The sequence below is a fragment of the Adiantum capillus-veneris genome, chromosome 13, assembly GCF_014529385.1.
Source record: "Adiantum capillus-veneris isolate H3 chromosome 13, ASM1452938v2, whole genome shotgun sequence".
In the NCBI taxonomy this organism is placed as follows: Eukaryota; Viridiplantae; Streptophyta; class Polypodiopsida; order Polypodiales; family Pteridaceae; genus Adiantum; species Adiantum capillus-veneris.
Window position 1 is genome coordinate 13,843,553 of NC_140943.1, and position 24,618 is coordinate 13,868,170.

Sequence of the window (24,618 nt, forward strand, 5' to 3'; positions counted from 1 at the left end):
TAACCTAAAAGCACTCATTTCTTTGATGCAATCAATTTGATCCTGAACGTTGGAGTAGAACGTGTTGACCATGTGATAGAAATCACTGACCACCTTTGTATTGGGCATCGGATCTAAATTCCAAGACTCCCGATTGAGCATGTAAGAAACACTGTGGAGTGGACTGTGAGCGCTCTTCCGCCTTGCATGAAAATACTTGGCCGAAATTCTTTGCTCTTTGCCAGAGAATGGTAGTCTCGCCACTCCTCTACTATAGACTCTTTTAGCTCTTTGGGATTTTCAAGGCTCTATTGGACTAACCACTATGTCATCCACACTTTGCCCAAATTTTGTGCCCTTTGATCAAGGTTGCAAATCGCAAATATAACGAGCATCATTACATGGTATGCATCCATTACACTCCTCCACCAAGTAGCCTTGCTTACGTCGCCATGTAGACATGTAATTTCATCTTTCACTTTTTCTTTCTGCTCAAGTTGCCATTCATCAAAGGCCGTGCAATTGAATGTGTCAATCACAGCACACTTATTGCGAAGAAGTGACTCCAATGTACAAAAGTGCGTGCAAAACTGAGTTTTAGCAAGAAGTTTCAACATTGCTGACAAATCGAGCACTCTTTGTCGTTTCAAGATAAATTTCACAACCTAACGTTGTCAGGAGTTTTTTTGAGCAAGGGATTGCGCATATGTACATACACATGCATGGTGCATTGAATAAAGGATTACCCAATTTCCATAGCCAGGTGGTTACGTGGGGCCCACGTGTGTATAGGTAGGACAGGGTGTACATAGTGCATCGATTTTCACTATTATCAGTACCAGTGTGTTTTTTCTACAATAAGGAGGAGTTGGTAGTGCATAAAAATTCTCGAGGAAGCTATCCACGGGCCGACGAAATGAGGTAAGCAGGTGCGTCAGATGGCATCGAGTGGCGTCAGGAGGTCGAACGGGGTTAATACTTGCACGCGGAGAAGTATGGACACGACGTGGGTGTTTTTTTGTGATACTTATGCAGAAAGGTCATCATGAGGAACACTTTTTGGGGCCACTTCATGTGGTTTCAGGATGCATTATTTGGAAAAACTGAGTGTCAGGTGTGCAGATGATGCAAAAAAGGTGACAACTATGCACTGCGAGGTCAGTTTTTGGCTTGTTCGGGGTTCGTTTGAGGTCATCTAAAAGGCCACGGGTGCCCAACTAATAAATCTAAGTTTGGGAACTGAAAAAAGGGAGAGAAGACCAGAAAAAACATGGAGAAGAGAGGAGAAACAGTTACAGGTGTGTTTTTGGGGTTTTTGGATCCTGTTTTGGCCGTAAACTGCTCATCTGAGGTCGGATTTGAGCACTTTGACATTGTAGACTTGGGTTTTGGGCCATTCGGGACATGATGGTGCTGTCCATTTTGCCAAATTACTCACATATTTTCTGTTGTTTTCTTGTGTAATCTTCTCCGGTGAGTGAAGCCTCTGCTTAACTTTGTGGTTGTATCTGGTGTATTTCCTCAATACTGTGTAACCTATTTGCCCCATTGGTGTTGGGTTGAGATTCATTGAGTCTAAACAACAGCAATTTCCCTCCTTTGAGCTGAATTGAGAGTGTGTGTGTGTGAGTGTGTATGTGTGAGTGTTGAGTGGGCAAGTGGGAAATCTCTCTCTTCTCACTCCGTCTGTGTGTTTCCTGTCTCGGCCAGGCAGGTTGTGTAAGCCGAGTGGTGCCCCATAATGTGTGTGTGTCTCATTCCAAGAGTGTGTGTCAGGTCGTTATAGAGGCGCTGTGTGTGTTTTCATCCCGCTCACATTCTTTTGGCGCCCCCACAGAGGATCTTCTTCGAGTACCTTCTGCTTCGAGCTTCGAGCTTTGAGACTCGGGATTACAGGTTGCAGGTTGCAGATTACAAGTTACAGGTTACAGGTTATAAGGATAGGTACAGTTACAGGTGATTCACAGAGGTACAGGTAGCTGGAGTACAATGATATACTAGCATTGGTGTCACTTGCAGTTGTTGTGGGTATGCATCACTTGGTGCCTGTTTGAGCACATTGTCTGTTGGATTGTACGTTACTTGTGGAAACTGCCATGGTACGCCTTTGTGGATCCATATATGGTTTTATTTGGCAGTCCGAGCCATTTTTGAGACTTGGTCTGGAAGATAATCATTTCTGAGACTTGATTATACGCGGTTTGCATTAGCTTTCGTGTGAGGGTCGATAGCGTGAGGTTTTTATTGAGCTGGGGGATTCTCAAATGTGGAGACCCTTTTGGTGATATAGGTAGCTGGAGCACCCTTTTCGTGACCTTGCCATATGCTATGTACTAGTGAGTCCTACTTGATGCTCGTTCTATTGTTGACAGTTTATGCATATATATACAGTCTATATTTTGGGTTCCTACTGATCTACTTCTAGGGAAACTCTGTCAAAATTTTTCCAATTTATGATGGCTGGTTTCTTGGTCCTTTGAGCCGTTTATGCTGTTATGCTGCTGAAATTTTGGCAATATCAGAGGTTAAGTCAGGTGTGCCTTCTTGGGAGCTTCATGGTTGGCTTTAATGGATGATCAAAATGGCCCTCAATTCACTCCATTTCATTTAACTCAAAGAGTCCCAATAAATGTTCATGTGTCCAGGAAGATTTTTTTCCAGCAGCGCATAGTCTTTATGTTCGGGCCAAGAAGATTACGAGATATCCTGGAATGTCCTTTGCCTGTTTTCATTGCAATGATTAACTATGAAAACTCATTTGATGTGCATGTGTTTGTCCTTATCTAAAGTTGAGCTCCATTGAAGTTTCTGGGGATTGGGTAGTGAGAAGTTTTGGGTTCTTGCATGTGTGTTCAAAGGGGTTCTCAAAGCATTATAACTTGGGTAGCCATGGCTTTCTCTTATCCGGAGTTTCATGGAAGAAGTGATGAAGATGTGGAAGAATTTTTGGAAAAGATGGAGGTTGACTGCATTAGCAACTAGATTCATGACCCTGCGCAGATGTTACGCCTTCTCCAAATTTGTTTGAAGAGTGATGCACGAGTTTGGTCTAAATCATTTGAAGAGGAGTTGCGTGCAGCGGATCCACCTGTAAGATTGAGTTGGGACAATCTAAGGCATAGGTTGGAAGTGGAGTTTGTAAAGATAGAAGATCCTGACAAAGTGTGGCAAGAAGTACAGGGTTTAGTGCAAAAGGAAGGTGAGCCAATAGATGCGTACATACGTAAGTTCTCATTGGCATGGGAGAGGATGTGCAAGTCCTTAGCACCACAGGTACCCCCGCCTCACATGATGAAAAAGGACAGGTTCTTGGCTGGTCTTTGGGAGAATATACGTTGGAAAGTGGAGCTAAAGAAGCCTCGGACATTTGAAGATGCACTAGAGCTAGCAAGAAACAAAGAGTGGAAGTTGAGGAAAATGAGCCGGTTAGGGGTGGAGTCTTTGCCCATGACGTCTGAATTTCAGCCTATGGACTCTTTACAAGGTCGCATGCCAAGGGTTCATCATGAACTAGTGGTTTCTGTTACTCCTAAAGTTATGCCAGCAGTGGTCACTACAACAGTGCAAGATGATGTTCTAAGGCAAGACATGAGGCAAGTGGTAGATTTAATGAAGAATCTCAGCCTAAACATGCTAGGTCAAGTGGGAAATAATCGAGGTCGAGGGAGGTTTGCGAATCAGCCAGGAGGTGAAGAAAGACCTAGGAATGGTGTTGGACAAAGCAATGGTAGGTTTTGGAGGCAGACGCCCACATGTTACAACTATGGAGAGTTGGGTCACATCAGCCCGCAATGTGATAAGCCACCAAGGATGGGGGGAGACATGTATCCATTGCCAAGACAGGTGTTAACTAGGTCAAATGATTATGGCATCGAAATTAAGGGAGATGAAGGAACCAGTGGATTAACCCAAAAGGAAAAGGGAAAGATAAAAGTGCTAAGTGTAGTCACCTTGGAGAAGGCATCAAAGCTAGAGGATACATTAGTGATGCCTATTGGGAAGAGGACCACAGAGGATAAAGAAGGAAGAAGTGCCCCAGGTCCTAGTAAGAAGAAAGAAAAGAGCCATGAAGGCGAGGATCTCAAGGCCAAGAGAAAATGGAGAGCTCGTCGAAAGTTTCATGTTTCAGATTTTCCACTAGGGGATGGACAATTAAGCTATGACTTGAAGGAGGATCTGACGAGCAGGAAGGCAGATGTTACTTTTGGGCAGCTTATAGAGATGGTGCCTAAGCTAAAGCGACAGTGGAAGAGGATGGTTAACCCAATGGAGAAAGAGCCAGAGAGAGGTTCAATAAAGGTGTTGGCAATGGATGAGCTACCAGACATTTGTCCAATATTAGATGTGTGGCATAAAAGGAAAAATTTGGGACAAGGTTATGTGGATGGCAGAGCCCAAATATACGTCACAACACACTCATGCATTGAGAAGATGGGTCTCACAGTGGCTGGGGTGTCAGGTTTCCGGATTAGATTGGCAAACCATCAAAAAGTAAAATGTTTGGGTGTTGTAAAGAGCTTAGAAGTGGAGGCATATGATGCAAAGACAGTGGTTAATTCTCATGTGATGCTAGCAAGGTTGGGAGCATATCCTATTATACTGGGCAGACCATGGTTACGTACAGTGGGAGATGTTCAAGATTGGCGACATGGTACGATTAGCCTCTATGGAAAGACAGGTACCAAGAAGCTTTATAATATGGACACAAGGAAACGATTAGAGGAGCTTTATGAAGATGAGGATGAGTCTAGTGATGAAGACTCTTCCACGGTGACAAATGAGGACAGTGATAGCACTACCAGCAGTGATGAGGATGCTGATGTTCCATTTCTTTTGATGGACAAAGAAATCCAGGAGTTTGGTTTAGTTGCATTTGCGAATGAGGTTGAAGATGAAAGTGAAGGGCCTTATGAAGTGATTGAAGGGCTGATGCAAACCAAGGTTGAGTTGTCAAAGAAGTAGGAATTGATGACACAAATGATCAGTGGAGACCTCTCAGCTATGGAGAAGGATATATATTTGCACATGTTGGCTAGTTTTCCTGATTTTCTCATTACTTCATATGAAGAGATCAGAGGGTTCAAGGGCAAAGAGATGCATATAGAGCTGAAAGAAGGTGCTAAGCCAGTGTGGCAAAGGCTAAGAAGAATGGGTCAAGAGCAAATGGAAGCCTTGCGAGAAGAGGTGGACAAGTTATTGAAGGCAGGGTTCATAGTCCCTGTGGAGACCATAGAATGGGTAAGTCCAGTTGTAATCAGTCCAAAGAAGGATGGGAAGTGGAGAATTTGTGTAGATTTTAAACCCTTAAACACATCCAGTAAGAAGAACCCATATCCTCTTCCATTCATTGATCAGATCTTTGATTCAGTGGCAGGTTATGAGAGGTACAATGTGTGTGATTGTTTTTCAGGCTATTTTCAATTGAAGATTGCTCTTAAAGACCGCACAAAGACCACTTTTATTACGCCGTGGGGCTGCTATTGCTACACAATATTGCCATTTGGGTTGTCAAATGGACCTTCCTTCTATCAAGAGAGAGCAAATTGGGTGTTGGAACCATTCATTGGTAGTTGTGTTAAAGCTTTTATGGATGACTTCTGTGTTTATAGCAGTAGGGTTGAACACCATGAGAAGTTGCAGATGGTATTGGCTCGATATGATGAATGTGGAGGACAACTAAATCCAAAGAAATGTCATCTAGCACAGCCAAGGGTGAAGTTATTGGGCCACATGCTGTCAGAAAATGGCATTGAGGCTGATCCAGACAAGGTTAAGTCTATTATTCTTCTTCCATCACCTACAAGTACGAAGCAATTGGCAACCTTTATACACAAAGTGAAGTACATGGCAAGGTTTATTCCATTGTCTTCTCAGATTCTTTATCCATTACAACAAGTGGCAAAGCATGATCCATTGCAATGGGATGACAATTGTGAAGAAGTGTTTGAAGAGGTGAAAGAGGTGTTAGGGGGGTTGTCAGCCATGCAGGCTCCTGATTGGGAGCAAGTGTTTTATGTAAATCCATCAGTAGGGGAGGATGCCATTGGATCCATGCTATTGCAAAAGGGGAAGGGCAGCCATTATATGAGGCCAGTGTATTGTGCTAGTAGCAGAGAGAAAATTCTCGGAAGTAGACCTAGTGATGGCCATTGTAATATTTTCTTGTCAACGATTTCGTCATTACTTGCTACTTGACGAGTTATGCCTTTTTGCCACAGTTAATTAATGGCACTAACATGTCAAATGTGGTCAAGAAATGGGTAATTGAGCTGCAAGAATTTGAGTTCTCTTTTCTAGTGGAAGATAGTACAAGGGCTACCCTAGCTAATTTGTTGACCCACAAGGAGAATCCCCTTATTGTTAAGGAAGAGGTGGTGAGAAAGGTAGTTGAAGAAGTGCCACAGATCAGCAATGCACATGTGTTGTTCTTTGATGGTTCATACAGAAAGAGCCATGATGCGGCTTCAGGGGGTATAGCACTTTATGATCCAGAGGGGAAGCTAGTATGCAAGAGAGGGTTCAAATTGGATGCTCATAGTAACAATGAGGCTGAATATGCTACTCTCGAGTCCGGATTACACATTTGTTTGAAGCATGGGGTTAGAAGGTTGAGCATAAAAGTTGATGCCTTGTTAGTGGTGAAGCAAGTGTTGGGTGTGTGGAAGAGCAAGAACACCTCATTGAAGGAAATGTGCTTCCGAATTAAAGGCCCGTTAAAAAAGTTCGAAGCATGGAGCATCAGACACATTGAACGTGCTCTAAATGGAGAGGCACATGAAGCAGCTCAAGGCATGATTAGGGAGCTATTTGTGTTGAGGTCCACTTTACCTCTTTATCATGGCCGGGAAAGTTTGGCTCAAGAAGAGGAGTTTTTGCTAACAGGAATCATTCCAAAGGAGATTCAGAATTCTAAGAAGTATGGCTTTGTGCGTAGAGCAAACAGGTACAAATTGATTGGTGATGTCTTATACATGAAAGGGGTTGATCTCGTGTTGAGACGTGTACCTTGGCAGGAGGAGCTTTACAGAGTGTTGGGAGAGGTTCATGAAGGCGCATGTGGTGGCCATTTTTCTCTAAAGATCACCTTGCATAAGATTTTGCAAGAGGGGTATGTATGGCCTAGTTTGCACAAGGATGTTCACCATTGGTGTAGGTCTTGCAATAGGTGTCAAGCATTTGGGAAGACAGTGTTGAAGCCAGAGCTACGAAAAACCATTATGGCGTTTGATGTGTTTGAAAAGTGGGGGATTGATGCAATAGGCCCGTTACCTATCACAAGCAGGGGCAAAAGCTATATCTTGACGGCAGTGGACTATCTCTCTAGATGGGCAGAGGCTATAGCAGTAAAACAGATCACTGCAAAGGATGTGGCAAAATTTGTGTATGATGAAATATGTTGCAAGTTTGGGGTGCCATTAGAGCTACTTTCAGATAAGGGGCCAGGATTTAGAGCTAAACTGCTAGACTTCTTATGCACAAAGATGAAGATTAGGCACGAGCATATCACTCCTTATTACCCTGAGTGTAATGGCTTAAATGAAAGATTTAATGATGAGTTGGTACAAATTCTTTCGAAAGTGATAGAGCACCAAGGAAAGAATTGGGATTTGGAATTGCCTAGTGCATTATGGTCTTACCGTACTTCGGTGAAGACGGGTACAGGGTTTACTCCATTTCATTTGGTGTATGGAAAGGAAGCACTATTGCCTGTGGAAGTAGAGTTGCCTGCAGTAAAGATGCTAGAGAAGCTACTTGGGCCGTCTAGTAATGCATTCAAAGAGAGGCTCTTACAGTTACAGGAGGTTCAGTTGGATAGGATGAGCGCATTGGAGCATTATGGGCAGATGCAGGATAAGGCTTTAGCAAAGATAAATGAAAAGGTCAAAAGTAAGGGTATCAAGAAGCATGACTTAGTTTTGAGTTACAACAGTAAGCTAGACAACACCTTCCAAAAGAAGTTTCAGATTAAGTGGGAACGCCCTTTCAAGGTAGTGGAGTGTTTTCCAAATGGTACATATCAGTTGGCTAACCTGGATGGGATTCTACATAACTCAAGGGTAAATGGATTGCATCTTAAATTATATCATGCCAGGATAATGATGGTGGAGCAAGATGAGCTGTCTGTGGAGCAAGAAATGTTGGTGAAGGATGAGGAGACCTGTGATGCGGCAAGTCTCATATCTCTCTTTGCTACTGCTAATCATGAATGATCTAGCAGGCTAGGGGATGGGCAATTTATGTCAGGAGTTTTTTTGAGCAAGGGATTGCGCATATGTACATACACATGTATGGTGCATCGAATAAAGGATTACCCAATTTCCATAGCCAGGTGGTTACATGGGGCCCACGTGTGTACAGGTAGGACAGGGTGTACATAGTGCATCGATTTTCACTATTATCAGTACCAGTGTGTTTTTTCTACAATAAGGAGGAGTTTGAAGTGCGTAAAAATTCTCGAGGAAGCTATCCGCGGGATGAAGACATGAGGTAAGCAGGTGCTTCAGATGGCATCGAGTGGCATCAGGAGGTCGAACGGGGTCAATACTTGCACGCGGAGAAGTATGGACACGACGTGGGTGTTTTCTTATGATACTTATGCAGAAAGGTCATTATGAGTACCACTTTTAGGGGCCACTTCACGTGGTTTCGGGATGCATTATTTGGAAAAACTGAGTGTCAGGTGTGCGGATGATGCAAAAAAGGTGACAACTATGCACTGCGAGGTCAGTTTTTGGCCTGTTCGGGATCCGTTTGAGGTCATCTAAAAGGCCACGGGTGCCCAACTAATAAAGCTAAGTGTGGGAACTAAAAAAAGGGAGAGAAGACCAGAAAAAACGTGGAGAAGAGAGGAGGAACATCCGCATGTGTGTTTTTGGGGTTTTTTGAGCCTGTTTTGACCGTAAACTGCTCATCCGAGGTCGGATTTGAGCACTTTGACATTGTAGACTGGGGTTTTGGGACGTTCCAGACGCGATGGCGCTGTCCATTTTGCCAAATTCCTCACAGAGTTTTTGTTATTTTTCTGTGTAATCTTCTCCGGTGAGTGAAGCCTTTGCTTAACTTTGTGGTTGTATCTGGTGTATTTCCTCAATACTGTGTAACCTATTTGCCCCATTGCTTTTGGGCTGAGCTTCATTGAGTCTAAACAACAACAATTTTCCTCCCTTGAGCTGAATTGAGAGTGTGTGTGTGAGTGTGTATGTGTGAGTGTTGAGTGGGCAAGTGGGAAATCTCTCTCTTCTTACTCCGTCTGTGTGTTTCCTGTCTCGGCCAGGGAGGTTGTGTAAGCCAAGTGGTGCCCCATAATGTGTGTGTGTATCATTCCAAGAGTGTGTGTCGGGTCGTTATAGAGGCGCTGTGTGTGTTTTCATCCCGCTCACAACGTGTTGTGTCAATTATTTTGGTGAACCATGTGGTTCTTTGCTAGTGTACCAATCCTTCAGCACCAAGTTTAAGATATGCGTATTACAACCATTGGTAAAAATGTGTGGAAAGCACTTCTCTATTAATTTAGTGGAGTTTTTACAATTCTTTGCATTGTCCATGACTACTTGAACGACATGTTCAACACAAATTTCTTTAATTACATTAATCAAGACCACAGAAATGTATTTTCCACTTTTAATTGCACCAGAACTATCGATCACATTTATAAACGTTTCTCCCCTTCGACAAACTAGCATTACATTGATCAACGGTCTTCTTTGAACATTTGACCAGCCAACACTCACAATTGTGCATCCTGAAAGTGAAATATTTCCAAGTATTATTTTGCAATCACGCTCTTTGACTTTGATGTAACGTTTGTCCAAGAAAACATTTCGTATCCTGTGATAAGAAGGAGCTCAAAATCCTGGGCCAAACTCACCGATTTTCTTTCAAGCAACCTTCCAATGATTGTTGTCTACCATGACCAAAGCACTTCCAGTGAACAATACTGCTTTGGCGAGTGTAGTTTGTGCTTCTTCTAGTAGAGACTGCACTTGAAAGCTTTGATGTAATGATTTTTGATGCATTTGACCGAGTCCAGCTTCATTGTGAAGCTTAAAAGAAATGATGCTTGAAATTTCCTCCCCCTGTGCAGGATGTTCTAAGAGGTTAAATGGCGTTGGAGAGGGGGAATGGGAGAACACGCCCGGCACAAGTACAAGGGCCAAGGTATCCACACCACCCGTATCCTCTTGAAAAACACACTTCACACGAGCAGACCACCGCCTACCCAATTTCAACTATCCACACAATCTACAAATCCGCCACACAAAGCACACTTGGTGCCACAGTCTGTCTCCACACTTACATCCGCACACCGTCACTCGGTCTCACTCTTTCACCAAAAACACCGTCGGTCCGGGAGCCACACACTTCCACACAGCCGACACTGAGGAAAAACACCAGAGCAAGAGAAAGAGAAGGGGCGAAGGGGAAACAAAGACAAGATGAGCAACAAAGCTTGATTGCACTTCACAAAGCATGTACATAGGCTAGAAACACCATCACCATGGCCATTTTCACGAGAAAATAGAAAGGGATTTGACAGGCACACTCCTCTGTCAGAGAGCTCCGCTTTGCAGGCTTCAAACGACACAAAATTGCCCGGAAAAAAGCCCCTAATTTGATGAAAATTTGACTTTTACAAGGGGGGTCCTCAATTTTGGAAATTGCCCTCACATTTGACCATCTGGCATTCACATGTGGTATCTTTTAGAAGGGGGAACCACCTTGCTTCATCTGCTCATTTTTTCTCTCTTGCACTTGGGGGGTGCAATAGCAACATCACTATTGCCACTAGGCACTTTTATTTTTTTCGTTTTCCTATATTTTTGACCCTTTGGGACCTTAGCTTTTCATTGCACCTCTTTTTTCCCTTTTACCACCTCTTGTCTGGCCCATATCTACCTCCTCTCTCTCTCTCTCTCTCTCTCTCTCTCTCTCTCTCTCTCTTTTCTCTTTCTTCCTCCTTCCTCTTAGTGCCGGCCTCTCTCCTTTACTTTTTGTCCTTGCTCGGCCAACTTTGAAACTCGCCCTTTGGTCTCCCCTTTTAATCCCGTCGCATGGGTGCCCAGCCACCTCCTCCTTGCCTTCATCCCTACTCGGCCGGCCTTGAAATGGCCCCCTTGGTCTCCTTGCACTTGGTCCACATGGCGGCCCTCAGGTTTTGTCTCTCTCCATCTGGCTCACTCTACTGCCTCAAGAACTAGCCTCTCTGTTGGCTGGGGAACCCCTCCCTTTCACCTTTGGCTTTGGCCTTGGAGTGGCCCGCCGTCCGGCTACACTCCCTCTCTCCTTGTTTCTGTGGGAACCATTCCCTGCCCCCTGCCCTCGAGAATTAGCGACCTCGCTAGGGGGGGGGGGGGGGGGGGGGTTTCTCTTCAAAAGAGGGTTGGGGCCCCAATGGTAGTGGGACCAGACCCCTAAGAGCTCCTACCACATCACTTGACTACCACGCGGGCACACCACCGCATGTTCCTCACCTCCTGGCCAAAACACGGCTCCGCCCGTGCGCCACCGCCTCTGCCTCATACCACCAATGGAGAGCTCCACAGGAGCCCGCGATCGCCCACCGGGCTGTAAGCTCCCCACTCTCCACGTTGTAACTCAAAAGGGCCACATGGCCCAGCCCATATAGTATGCAAAATTTATGCCGCCCTGTGCATGCGAGATTAACTCATTCCACGTATCGGCCCGGAGTTCCACTGCACCCTCATGGGTTCCCAAGCCTTCACAAAAAATTTCAACAAGATCTCTTGTCCCCTACTTTGGGAACACACGACCATTGCTCCCTCTCTCTGCTCCCACGCCCGATGCCCGAGCCATAAAATCGTGTCGGATCATCATCGCATTGGTCTAGGGCCGTACCAATATCCCCGCCTTCTAATCTTTCTGAGCTCGCTATCCAAGGCCGCCGAAAAATGAGAAAATTATCTACAAACTTTTCACCGCCAAATGCTCCCAATTTTTCCAGGCCGTAACTCGGTGCTCGGGGCTCAGATCAACAAACTGTGACTTACTGACTCCACACGGCATGCTCTACATGATTGAACCATGTCAAGGCCTAGAAAATGCCAGATGATGCATGCACTAAGGTGGGCAAGTAGGCTCAAATTTGGCGGCCAAAACAATTTCAATTGACTATAACTTGCTAATTCATGACCAATTCTCCTTCTTCTATCTTCTTGTCTGGTAGGTTTTGATTGAACTTGGCAACCCACTTCTCTCTCTGCTTCACATAGTAGTCTGTAGTTGCCTCTTTGTCCATCTAAAAAGCTTGTAAACTGGCTATTCAATCCTGTAGAACACCTTATTGAATGGAATTGACACGCCACATACCCTTCAAAGCACCTAACTGTGCATGCACTGGCAATACATCCTCCTTACAATAGACTAGCTTGGAGTGAAATTTGTAGCTACTTTGTAGGACAATTTTATACGCCCACAGACACTTCTCTAGATTTTTTTCCCACTCAGCTTCCTTCTTATACACGTACTTTGTTAACATTTTGATGATTTTCCCATTAGCACTCTCGACTAGACCATTGCATTGGGGGTGATAGGGCGAGGAAAATCGATGCTGAATCCTTAGCTTTTCGACTAATGCACTCAAGAGCTTGCTTCTAAACCCCTGACCCCTATCAGAAACTAACACCCATGGAACACCAAAACGACAATAGATGTTATCAAACACAAACTCAACCATCACCTTAGTATTTACTTCCTTCACTACTTTGGCCTTGACCCATCTTGTAAGGTAGTCAATGGATACCACCACGTACTTCTGACCACTCATAGATTTTTGGAGAGGACCTATGGCATCCAGACCCCACTTTTCAAAAGCACTTTGTGCGATGATGGTATCCTGTGACTCCACTACCAGTCGTCTTTCACCTATAGTCTGACACTTGTGGCATGTCTTGCACCAATAATTCACATCCTTCACCATGGAAGGCCACCAAAAGCCTGCTCTAAGCACTCAAAACAGAACCTGGTCTTTACCCTGATGTCCACTTTCTTTGTGGCATTGCTCCAGCACCATACCTATCTCTTCTTTGTACATCACCCTTCTAAGCACTCTGTCATGCATAATTCATGAGATCCTCACCTACCAATGTGGACTTGTGGGACTTCTACACCAATCTTCTCTGCTACAACTTGGACAAACCCTCAAAACACTGTTCTGTACCCAAAAACCCTTCAATCTCTTTTAGAGTCTCTCTACCTGCATAAGTGGCTGGGGCCACATATAGACCTGCAACATGCACCTGCACTTTGCTACTTGATAACTGATCCGCTTCTTGGTTCTACTCTCTTATTACATGCTTGAGTTAAACCTCTTCAAAAGACTTTAGCATCTTTTTGATGGAAAAGAACCAATGCTTCAACAAATTGCGCTTTACCTACCATTGGCCTAGCAGTTGCTTGATGCTATCAACGCATCCCCCTTCACCACCAATCTCAAAATGCCAAACTCTATACATTGCTTTAAACCAGATGCAGAGTGATACTTTGCCTCGTTATTGGTGTGGACATCCTCCAGATCATATGCCCTAAAAAATATAGCTTTATCGTGTGGGTCGTGTATCACCACACCTCCTCCTGCCTTCTGTACTACCCTTCGATACGCTCCATCCAACCACAATGTAAAAGCATCCTCTAAATCAGGTCATCCTTAGATTCATCTCGCACCACTCGTGGATAGGCTGGCAAATTGACGGCCTTGCTGACAAGAATGTCAGCTAACTGAGACCGACTCATGTGATCTACCTTGAACTCGACTCAAAATCTTGTAGCTATCAACACAAAAAACTTGCATACAGTTAAATGCACCTTGAACTTCCTGCAAGCGAAGACTAAATCCATCACTCATTGCTCTGCCTTGGTGTAGGTAGCCTCTCCTAGGCTAATCACCCTGCTCTCAAAGTATATTGGCTTGTAGCTTCTCTCTACCTTTCGCAGTAAAACCGCTCCAATAGCAACAGTTCCCACTGTCATAGACACATAAAAGTCGTCCTCTGGATTGGGAGGACACACCATCGGCAATTGACACAAAATTTCCTTAACCCTATCAAAAGCTTCCTGAGCTTCCCCATCCCACTCATAACCATGCACCTATTGAGCTCTCTTTTGAAGAGGATGTACATATTGCAACAACATCCAAAAGAAACGTAATAGATACTTCAACTTATGTGCAAACGAAGCCAAACCTTGAGCATTTGATGGTGTCTGCATCAGCACCAACGCCTTTACCTTTTTCGGATTAGCCTCTAGACCGTTTTGCGACACCACATACCTGAACATCTGCGCTCAAGGCCATGCTAGCTTACACTTCTTGGGGCTCAACTGAACTCCTTCTTTGTCAAGATTTTGAAAGCATAACTGAAACTTTGATAGGTGCTCTAATCTTGAAATGTAGTAGCCTACATCATCCATAAAGACTCTGATAAATTGGCCTAGGTATGGACCAAATACCCTGTTCATCCAATCTACGAAGGTGGCATATGCATTCACCAATCCGAAAGGCATCCTGCGGTAAGCGAAACAACCCCATGGATATATGAATGTGGTCTTCAACTGGTCTTCAAGTGCAATCCCTATCTGAAAGTACCCCGAAAAGCCATCCATAATCGAGTATCTATGGTGCCTGGCCATCTCGTTTAGGATTTCGTCTTGAAATGGCAATGGATAGTGATTCCTCTTGGTCGTTGCATTCAATGTCTTGTAGTCGACACACACTCTCCATTTCCCATTATTTTTAGGGGTTATAACCACTGGTGAGACCCACTCTAACTCTTTGACAAGATATGTGATGCCTGCATCCAGCAACTTATTGAGCTCCTGCCAAAGGGACTCCTTTTGGATTTCCCCTAGTCTTCTCAGCTTATGTGCTTTAGGCCTATGTCCCTCCTTGAGAAAAATCTTGTGCTCTACCCCTTTTACATCACACTGATAGCCGCTTTTCGGCTCTCCATAATTGCCATACTAAGTTACTCCACGCTACCAAATTCACCCAAACGCTATGGCTATGCCTACCATTTCACTGTACATAGGCATGTGTGAGTTAGGGGGCTTTTTCCATATCTTCTTAAAAACCCTCAGCTAGCTAGTCACTGGGCTAGTTAAGCCAAAAAAAAAAAAAAAAGAGTATATTATGGCCTCTTTGTGTGTAAATATTTCATTGTATATATGGCCTAAATATAGGGATTTTTATAATTATTTTGGTATTTTATTTAAATATTTCTACTTAGGTGTGTTTTATTAAACCTATGTACACCTTCTTTCATCCTCTTACACCATAATTATATTTTTTGCCAATATGTACATACTCTAACCTCATATTTTTCCTTTATACAAATCACTCCCACATTTTCACCCTCACCCTCGTGAAAACAAAAAATTGATTTCTACTCATTGGTTACGTTTATTATATTATTTACTTACATACCTTTTCCTCTTTCACCCAAAATAATTCAAGGAGGAACCATATCATATGATTCCAATATCTTTCCATATCCATAACTCCTCCATATTTTTATTATTATTTTTACTCATTATTCTAACACCATGTGCTCATTGAGCTAAAGTCCATGAATAGTCCATACACTAGTCCCACCATGTATATATTTCTTATTCACCAATAATCCTCCTCCATGCATGGGTCAAGGGAAAATTGGATGCTTTGTATTATAATATGACAAAGGAGGGGCTCACTCTTGGATGCATTGTACAAATTCAACAAAGGAGGGGGCCACTAAAAGACTTTTGCAGGCATAAAAAACAGGCTTTTTGGTGAGAATTTTGGAACCTATTTCCACCCCGAATTTGGAGCGGTGGTCAATAGAGAAAATGTAGTCCACGCTCTGAATAATCACCTCAAATTTTTTCATGATTTTTAGAGCTACCAACGGTGAGCTATGATTTTTTGAGTGGACCCCAGTCTGGCCACTTTTCTCACAAGTAGACCCTTAGTCTTCTCTCACCCTTCCACACACCTACTCACTCTTACACATCCCTCCCTCTCCTTCCCTCACTCAAACCTACAATTTCCATGGCTTCTCCCACCCTCTTCACCATTACCCTTCTCTCTCATCCCTATAGTTCTTTTATGAACCTCTACATACATACACCCCCTCCATGTCTCTCTCTATTGCTTCTATGTTACAATTTCATTTACCTCTCCTAAAAATATCTAAAATTCAGCATCTTAACCATGATAACTTTTGCAAATTGAGGATTTTTCATCAACAAATCCTCTTTTCATCGTGGTGGTCAACCGTGGCGGCGGCGTAAAGAAGCGAAGAAGAAGAAGAAGACCAGCGGTCATTTTTTTCACAATCTACACAAGGGTGAGTTCAAGCTTCTTCAAAGCTTCACCATCTCAATGATTCTCTTTTAATTCACCCCTCTTCCTTCATCAAATCAACTCACTCTACCCATTGTAAATGTAACATTAACTTTCTAGTGATTACTAACGACTAACATACTAACACAAAATAGCATTGACCTAACCATAAAAGACACCTCACCTCAAGACATGTGTATAGTAACACTCTCTCTCTCCCTCTTTCTCTCTCCTTACTTACTTCACCTTATCTACCATCAATAATGCTCTCTTTTGAGCCCACACCCATGACTCAAGCAGACAAAGAAGGCCCGCAATGTTTTGATATTCAAAAAAATCATAATCCTGATTTGTTAGCTTGTAAATTAGGATTTCCAATAATCTTAATGAGGGGTCTCCAACCTATAAATAGGCCCCTTTCCTTCTTGTAAAACAACCTCCAACATCTCACATAGCACCCCAACACTCTATGCGTGAGGAGAGACTTAGGTGTAGCAACCACTTGTGAGCTTCACTCTTGGTGTGAGAGAAGCCTTCGAGCTACACATTGCAAGTGAGAGAGCGTGAGTTCCACAAATCTCAAAACCACTATTGTATATGCTCCTTCATCATCAATAAATTGAGGTTTGGTGCATCAAAGGCGTGATTCGACGTTCAAATCTTCGTCCTTCCATTTGTGCAATATGGTTTGGTGAATTCAAGGTGACTTGTGTATTTGAGTTTTTATCGGTTGATCTTGATTTTAGAAAGTGTTTTAATGTGTTTTTCATTGCCAGTTTTGTATCCATTGTAAGAGGGTATTGTGGTGAGAGGTCCAGTGTGTGTGTGTGTTTTGGCAATGTTTAGCAATCACTAAGCATTGAGTGAGTTTTATACAAGTTCTACGATAGCATCATAACGAACCATCTCCATTTGCAAGTCACAAATAAGGTATTACGCAAGATCCTTTTCTCTCTCTCTTCCCTTTGCTCTAGCTCTCTCTGGTCCAGTTTGTGTGTGTCTTGGTGTGAGGTTGTTTGTGTGTGTTGTGTGGTGCATCTTCTTGGTTGTGCCAAAATCTCTCTTGCGTCCTAGTTCGCATACCATAACTAGGTGGTGCCCCTATCTTGTTTGGGTTTGGCTGTGGGTTTGTTGTTGTGTTGTGCTTGTGGTTGCCCCAGCCCCAAATTGAGCAGCACGGGAGCCTTGAGGGGTTTTTAGAGGTCGCCTCTCTTGCTGCCCACCCCGGACCGCCTCAACACAAATGCTTGTACTCCATCGCAAACAGATTTGGATGGTACTCACACATTTGATCATAACCCTCCGTTTCACCCTTGGTAAAATCTTCACTTAACATGCTTAAAACCTCCTCTATGCTTAAACCATGAGCTTGAGGCTGACTACCTTCTTATTTAGGTGGAGAGTCGTCTATGGTGACTCCAAATAAGTCTGTAGCTATCTTCAGTATGTCGTCCTCGCTCTCCTTTTCCTATGTGCTAGTGTAGCGTTCATCATAGCCCGTCTTTTTCTCGTACTCGCAGATCCTCGTGTTGCCCTCATCTTTAACTGCCATAGGATGAGAGCTGCTCTCCTTGGTCTTCAAATTAAGCACAATCTATCTTCCCGTCTCTTTGTCAGGCAAGGTGAACACTTTGCTCTCCGAATCTTGCTTATCACCTATTGCCAAAAGCCATGGGCTACCCAAAATGATCGGATAAGCATTATCTCCTGCCTTCATCACAAAAAATCTAGTAGGCACTCTATGCCCATCACCTTGACCTTCACATTCTGAGCCACACCCAGACACCTAGCCGTAATATGGTTGGCCATCCTTATGCGCACATTCGACTTGACTACTTCCTTGACTCGCGTCTCTCTCATTGCTACTTCCGTCATGACAAATCTGTGCTCCACCATCTATGTAGGCTAGTACCTGCATCCTCTTTTCTATAACATCATCCACCAGCGGAAGAACATCAGTGGGGTTACCTACCCTCAGAGCCATGTTTTGTACCACTTGCATGCAGGTGGTAGCCTGGTGCTAACACTTGTGGACCACTGCCTTCTTAACTTTGGATTTAAAGATAAAAACTGACCAAAAGTAATGTTTGCTTTTTGATTTTGAACATCACTTACCAGATTGTACTCGGGATAGCCATGCCCTAAATAGAAATCCGCTTGTTTGATTTTGTGATGCCTCCTTTTGCTAGGCTCGGGCTGCTCTATACCTTCATACACCATCTCTTTGTCTTTACAAGCTCTGGTTTCCTGCTCTATCTTTGTCTCTCTCTCAACTCTTGCTCTCTTATTGACCAAAACCTCGACATCCTGCTCATCGACCCCGATGATGTTCACTCTTAGAACCTCGCCTTCGTTTGGTTGAACTGGCTGCACAGGATTCTCCACCGTTTGTTCTCTTGGACCATTGAATTGCTCTTGACCTCGACCTCTACCAAACAACGGGTAGATACCTCCTCTCTCCCTCTGTGGGGGCTGAGGGAAATCAGGTGCATAGTGCCCCTCTTCTCCACAATTGTAGCACCTACCTGGCAGTGGCCTTGCGCTACCCCTTGCTCCTCTTGGTTGTCCTCTATCCATGACACTGAGCCGCAACTCCTGCATTTTCTTGAAAAAATCTTGCACTGTGCGTACCCAATTTTGTGGCACAACAGCTACACCTCGGTTTCCATGATTTTCTTCATGCATAGCCTCCCTTGGACTCTGCGGTTGAACAGGGGCCATCGTATTGTATCCTGACACACCTTGCTCTATCTTCTTTTTTATCTTTTTGCTCTTCAATCATGCAATCGCTAACGCACCATTGTAATTCTTGGGACTCTCGAAATCAACTTTTTCTCTCACCTTAGGATGCAGACACGCCATGAACTTATCTAGCTTGAAGTAGTCTCCATTAGCCAATTGCATGGTTGTCGCTAGTTCTCTCCAACAATCTTCAAAATGGTCTAGAAATAGATTGAATTCTTCACTTACATCTTTCTTAAGCACCTTTAGCTTTGCATTCATCTCGACTGGGGACGCCTCCTTGCAAAAGTCATAAGTAAACCTCGCTCCTAGAGCCGACCATACTTGCCTCGCCTCGCCTTTCAACGCTTCATACCATAGTTTGGCTTTACCACGGATCACCAAAGGAAAAGTCTGCATCTTGCTATCCTCGTTCACCATACGGAATGATAGCATATACAGCTCAAAGTTCGACATCCACTCGTCAGGGCCCTCCTCGCCTGTGAAAATTGGTCCATAGCTTCTTGCCACCATGACTTCCAACGCAAAAAACTGCTTCTTTGCGATCAATTGGGAGCAATCAGTGTGCTCCTCAGTGGGGGCACCAGAGGATGGAGAGGGGGAATGGGGGGAACAGGCATGGCACAAACACAAGGGCCTCTATAGCTCAGGGTATCCATAGCATCCTATCCTCTCAAAAAACACCTTCAAATACACACTTCACACAAGTAGACCACCACCTGTCCAATTTGCACTGTCCACACAATCCACAAATCTGCCACCACAGAAAGCACACATGCTGCCACGGTTTGTCTCCACCCTTACGCACGCACACACCCGCTCAGTCTCACTCTTTCAAAAAAAACAACATCGGTCTAGGGAGACACACACTTCCACATAGCCGGCACCGGGGGAAAAACATGAGAGCAGGAGAAAGAGAAGGGGGAAAGGGGACACAACGACAAGACGGGAAACAGTGGCTCGATTGAATTCACAAAGCATGTACACAGCAACGCCATCACCATGGCTAGTTTCACAAGAAAATACAAAGGGCTTTGACAAGCACACTCCTCCATCAGAGAGATCCACTTTGCACTCTTCAAACAACACAAAAAAGCCAGGGAAAAAGCCCTTAACTTGATGAAAATTTGAATTTTACACAGGGTCCTTAATTTCAAAAACTGCCCTCACATTTGACCATCTGGCATCCACATGTGGTATCTTTTGGAAGGGGGCACCACCTCGCTTCATCTGATCATTTTTTCTCTCTTGCACATAGGGGGGTGCAATAGCGACATCGCTATTGCCCCTAGGCACTTTTTTTTCCCCTTCATTTTTTACCCTTTCGAAGCTTAGCTTTGCACTGCACCTCTTTTTACTCTTTGACCGCCACTTTTCCGGTTCATATCTGCCCCCTCTCTCTCTCTTTTCTCTTTCCTCCTCCTCCCTCTTAGTGCCGGCCTCTCTCCTTTACCTTTTGTCCTTGCTCATCCAGCTTTGAAACTACCCCTTTGGTCTCCCCTTTTATTCCTGTCGAATGGGCGCCCAACCACTTCCTCCTTGCCTTCACCCCTGCTCAGCCGGCCTTGAAATGGCCCCCTTGGTCTCCTTGCACTTGGTCCACATGGCCGCCCTCGGGTTTTGTCTCTCTCCCTTTGGCTCACTCTATTGCCTCAAGAATCATCCTCTCTGCTGGCTTGAGAACCCCTCCCTTTCACCTTGGGGTTCGGCCTTGGAGTGGCCCCGGCCGGCTACACTCCCTCTCTCCTTGTCTCTATGGGAACCATCCCCTTCCCCCTGCCCTCGAGCATTAGCGACCTCGCTAATGGGGTGGGGGGGTTCTCTTAAAAAAAGGGTTGGGTCCCCAATGTCCTAAGGGCGCATGCCATATCACCTGAGTACCACACGGGTGCACCACCGCCTGTGCCTCACCTCCTGGCCAAAACACCACCGGGCTCCGCCCATGCGCCACCACCTATGCTTCACGCCGCCAATGCAGCGCTCCGCAGGAGCCCTCCATCACCCACGGTGTTACCATATACATGTGGTAGTGATGTGTGTGTTCTGTGAACACACTAGGACCATCGGGGCATTTTTTCCCTCTTCAAGAGGTTTTTTCCCCCATGCATTGTATATACGCCCATCACTCTAGGGCTATCTATCTTTCTATTTCATACTAAGTAACACACTCTCTGTTCTGTGCCTTGAGCTTCCTTCGTCTTCTCCAAGCTGTGTGCGTTTCTCTGCAACCCTACTTCCAACAATTGGTATCAGAGCAGGTTAGGTCCTCCCGGGCTTAGTTACCAGCTTCTACAGCACATGCCTGCTCACTTTCTCCTATTACAATGAGGTTTGGCGAGCGTTCGCAGGTCGACAAATATTTTGGGTGAGCTCCTAGAGCTCAGTCTGCTCAGATTTTTTATTTGAGCTCATTTTGGCCTCCGTTACCACTACAGGCAGTACTGCATAGTCTATTTCGTCATTTTGTGCATAATTTCTGTCAGTGTTGTTTTTTGCATAACAAGTGCCTTATAGTCTTCTACGGTTTTTGCTATATAGTACGTGTTGTTCCCGCTCCATTTCTCCTATTTTTGGGCAGTTTTCACATCAGGTGCATCATTTACCATGGCTGACAAAAACAACACATATGTGTTCAAGATGTTTCTTGCTGCTAAGGACAAGTTGGATGGGGACAACTACCCTATGTGGGCTTATATGATGCAACATGTTCTTGTATCAAAGGGCGTCTGGAACATTGTGCACGGCATTGATGTACGTCTTGGTTCTGAGGATGTAGGCGATGTTGAGGATGTTGCAGGTCTTGCTGCAAGGATTTCTGCTATTAGATTTGTTTTTCCTACGACAGAACAAGCTCGTTGTGATGTTAAGGATGCGCAGGCTCATGCCTTGATTGCGTTGTCTGTGAAGTGCACCATTGTTCCTCACATCTGTTCAGAAAAATCTGCAAAACAAGCTTGGGATATATTGGCTGGTCTTTATGCAAGTCGCAATGAGGATAAAATTGCTTTGCTGCGTAAAGAGTTGGAGTCGAAGATTATGCATGAGGAAGATGATATGGACACTTTCCTTACTAGTGTCAAGGATATCAATGAGCAGCTTATTTCTGCAGGTGAAGTCATTTCAGACAGTTCCCTTGTGCAAATTGTTCTTGATGCCTTACCAGATTCTTACCAGACATTTGCTAGTACTTGGAGACTTATGACCCAAGGAAATCCAGAAGTTGTCAAGTTTGATGCATTATGCACATTGTTGTTGCAAGAGTCACTTTTCAAAAAAAATAGGACTAGACAGCATGCAGTTGAACAAGCTTTTATTTCTTCTCAAAGAAAGGGTGGTAACAGTAATGCAGCCACTTCTTATGGTTCTGCTGCGAGTGAAAAAACTTATGTTCCTAATGCTTCTACTGGCAGCACTTCGTTTGGCAATTTTGGTGATAAGGGCAAAAAGAAGATGTGTTGCCATTATTGTAAAGCTAATGATCCCTTGATCAAGTCGTGTCCTAAGTTGAAGGCCAAAGAGGCTAAGAAGAAAGAGGGTGGTTCCACCGCAAATGCTGGTTGCACTACAAATGCAGCCATTGTTGAGTGTTTTTTGAAAGGAGATTGTAATGCTGATGTTGATGCAGAATGGGCTTTTAGCGCAAAGTGCACTTACAATCCTGATGTCCATGATGCATGCTTGTCATATGCTGCAGATTCACATGTGTGGTATTTCAACAGTAGTGCTACAAAGCACATTACCTCACATCGTGAATTGTTTACCTCTCTCGAGTGTGTCCCTCATGGGAATTCAATCACTTGTGCCAACAATGCCTCTTATCCAGTTCAGGGAGTTGGAAAGATTGTGCTTATTGCTGCTAATGGCAGTTCTTTCACACTTGTTGATGCACTTTATGTACCTGGGATCAAGAAGAATCTCTTGTCTGTATCTGCACTTGCTAGACTTGGACTTGTAGTTAAATTTGTGGATGACAGATGTATAGTTCATGATCTCAGTTTTGGTGATGAAATTGTTGCACCTGGCCTTTTGTGCCGTGGGCTGTATAAGCTCACTTTGTATGACAAGTGTGGACAAAATTTTGCAAATGCTGTTGCAGATTCAAGGGCTATTTTAGATGCTAAACTTTGGCATGCACGTTTTGGTCATCTGAATTTTGCCAGTTTGCTGCGTTTGCAAAAATCTGATATGGTTGCTTCTTTGCCGCCTTTTGAAGCACCTATCAAACATGTTTGTGAAGGCTGTATTTTGGGTAAGACGCAGCGTTCTAAGTTTCCAAAGGGTGGTTCAATTCGGGCCACATGTAGGTTGTAGCTTGTGCATAGTGATGTTTGTGGGCCCATGCAAACTCCATCCTTGGACAATTACCTGTACTTCGTGACTTTCAATTATGATTACTCCATGCATGCATGAGTATTTCCACTTAAAGAGAATTCCGAAGTTTTTATGTGCTTCGAAAAATTTCTGGCTATGGCTGAAAATGTCTCGAAATGTACTATGGGCACCCTCCGCTCCGATCGAGGGGGGGAGTATATGTCTCATGAATTTAATGCATTTCTGGCTAGTCGTGGGATAAAACACCAATGTATAGTGCCTTATACACCTCAGCAAAATGGTGTTGCTGAGAGGAAAAACAGATCACTGACGGAAAATGGCATGATGTATGGTCAAAAGTCAAGCTTTACTGCATTCTTTTTGGCTTGAGGCCATCATGTGTGCCACTTATGTACTTAATAAGTGTCCTACAAAATCTTTGCAGTCTATTACTCCATATGAAGCATGGCATGATAGAAAGCCTTCTATTGAGCACATGCGTGTTTTTGGTTGTTTGGCATATGCTTTGGTGCCACAAGTGCAACGCAGAAAATTGGATGATAAGGCTGTCAAATGTATTTTTGTTGGTTATAGTGCTGAAAGAAAAGGTTACAGGTTGTATCATCCTCAAACAAAATGTATTCTGGTTTCTCGGGATGTAGTGTTTGTGAAAGATTCTATTCAACCCTTGTTGTCATGTACTAGAGACAGTAATGTAAGCTCATAGGACATTTATGACACTTTGTTGCCTCTTTTCAGTGGTGGAAATACAAATGTAAGTTCCAATGAGGCAAATGTACAACCTATGGGGGTTTCTGAAAATGTCTTAGATCAGCCTAATACTGATGCAGATGTACATGATGTACTTGATGAGGAAAGAGCTGAAAATGAGCAGGCTAGAGGTATACCAAAATGGCTAGTGCACACTTTGCATGACAGTAAATTGGATGCACCTTTGTCTAGTCGTACTCATTCAGGCTCTTGCCATGCATCTTATGCATCAGATTGCTATCATTTGGCTGTGTCTAGCTTACATGATGTAGAAGAGCCTCTGTCTTTTAATGAAGCAGAGAATTCAGAAAATTGGATGGCTACCATGCAATCAGAATATGATGCACTTATAGAAAATGACACATGGACTTTATGTGATTTGACTCCTAGCAAAAAGGCCATTGGTTAAAACGCAAGCCGGATGGTGAGATCGATCACCATAAGGCTCGACTTGTTGCAAAGGGTTATGCACAACAAAAAGG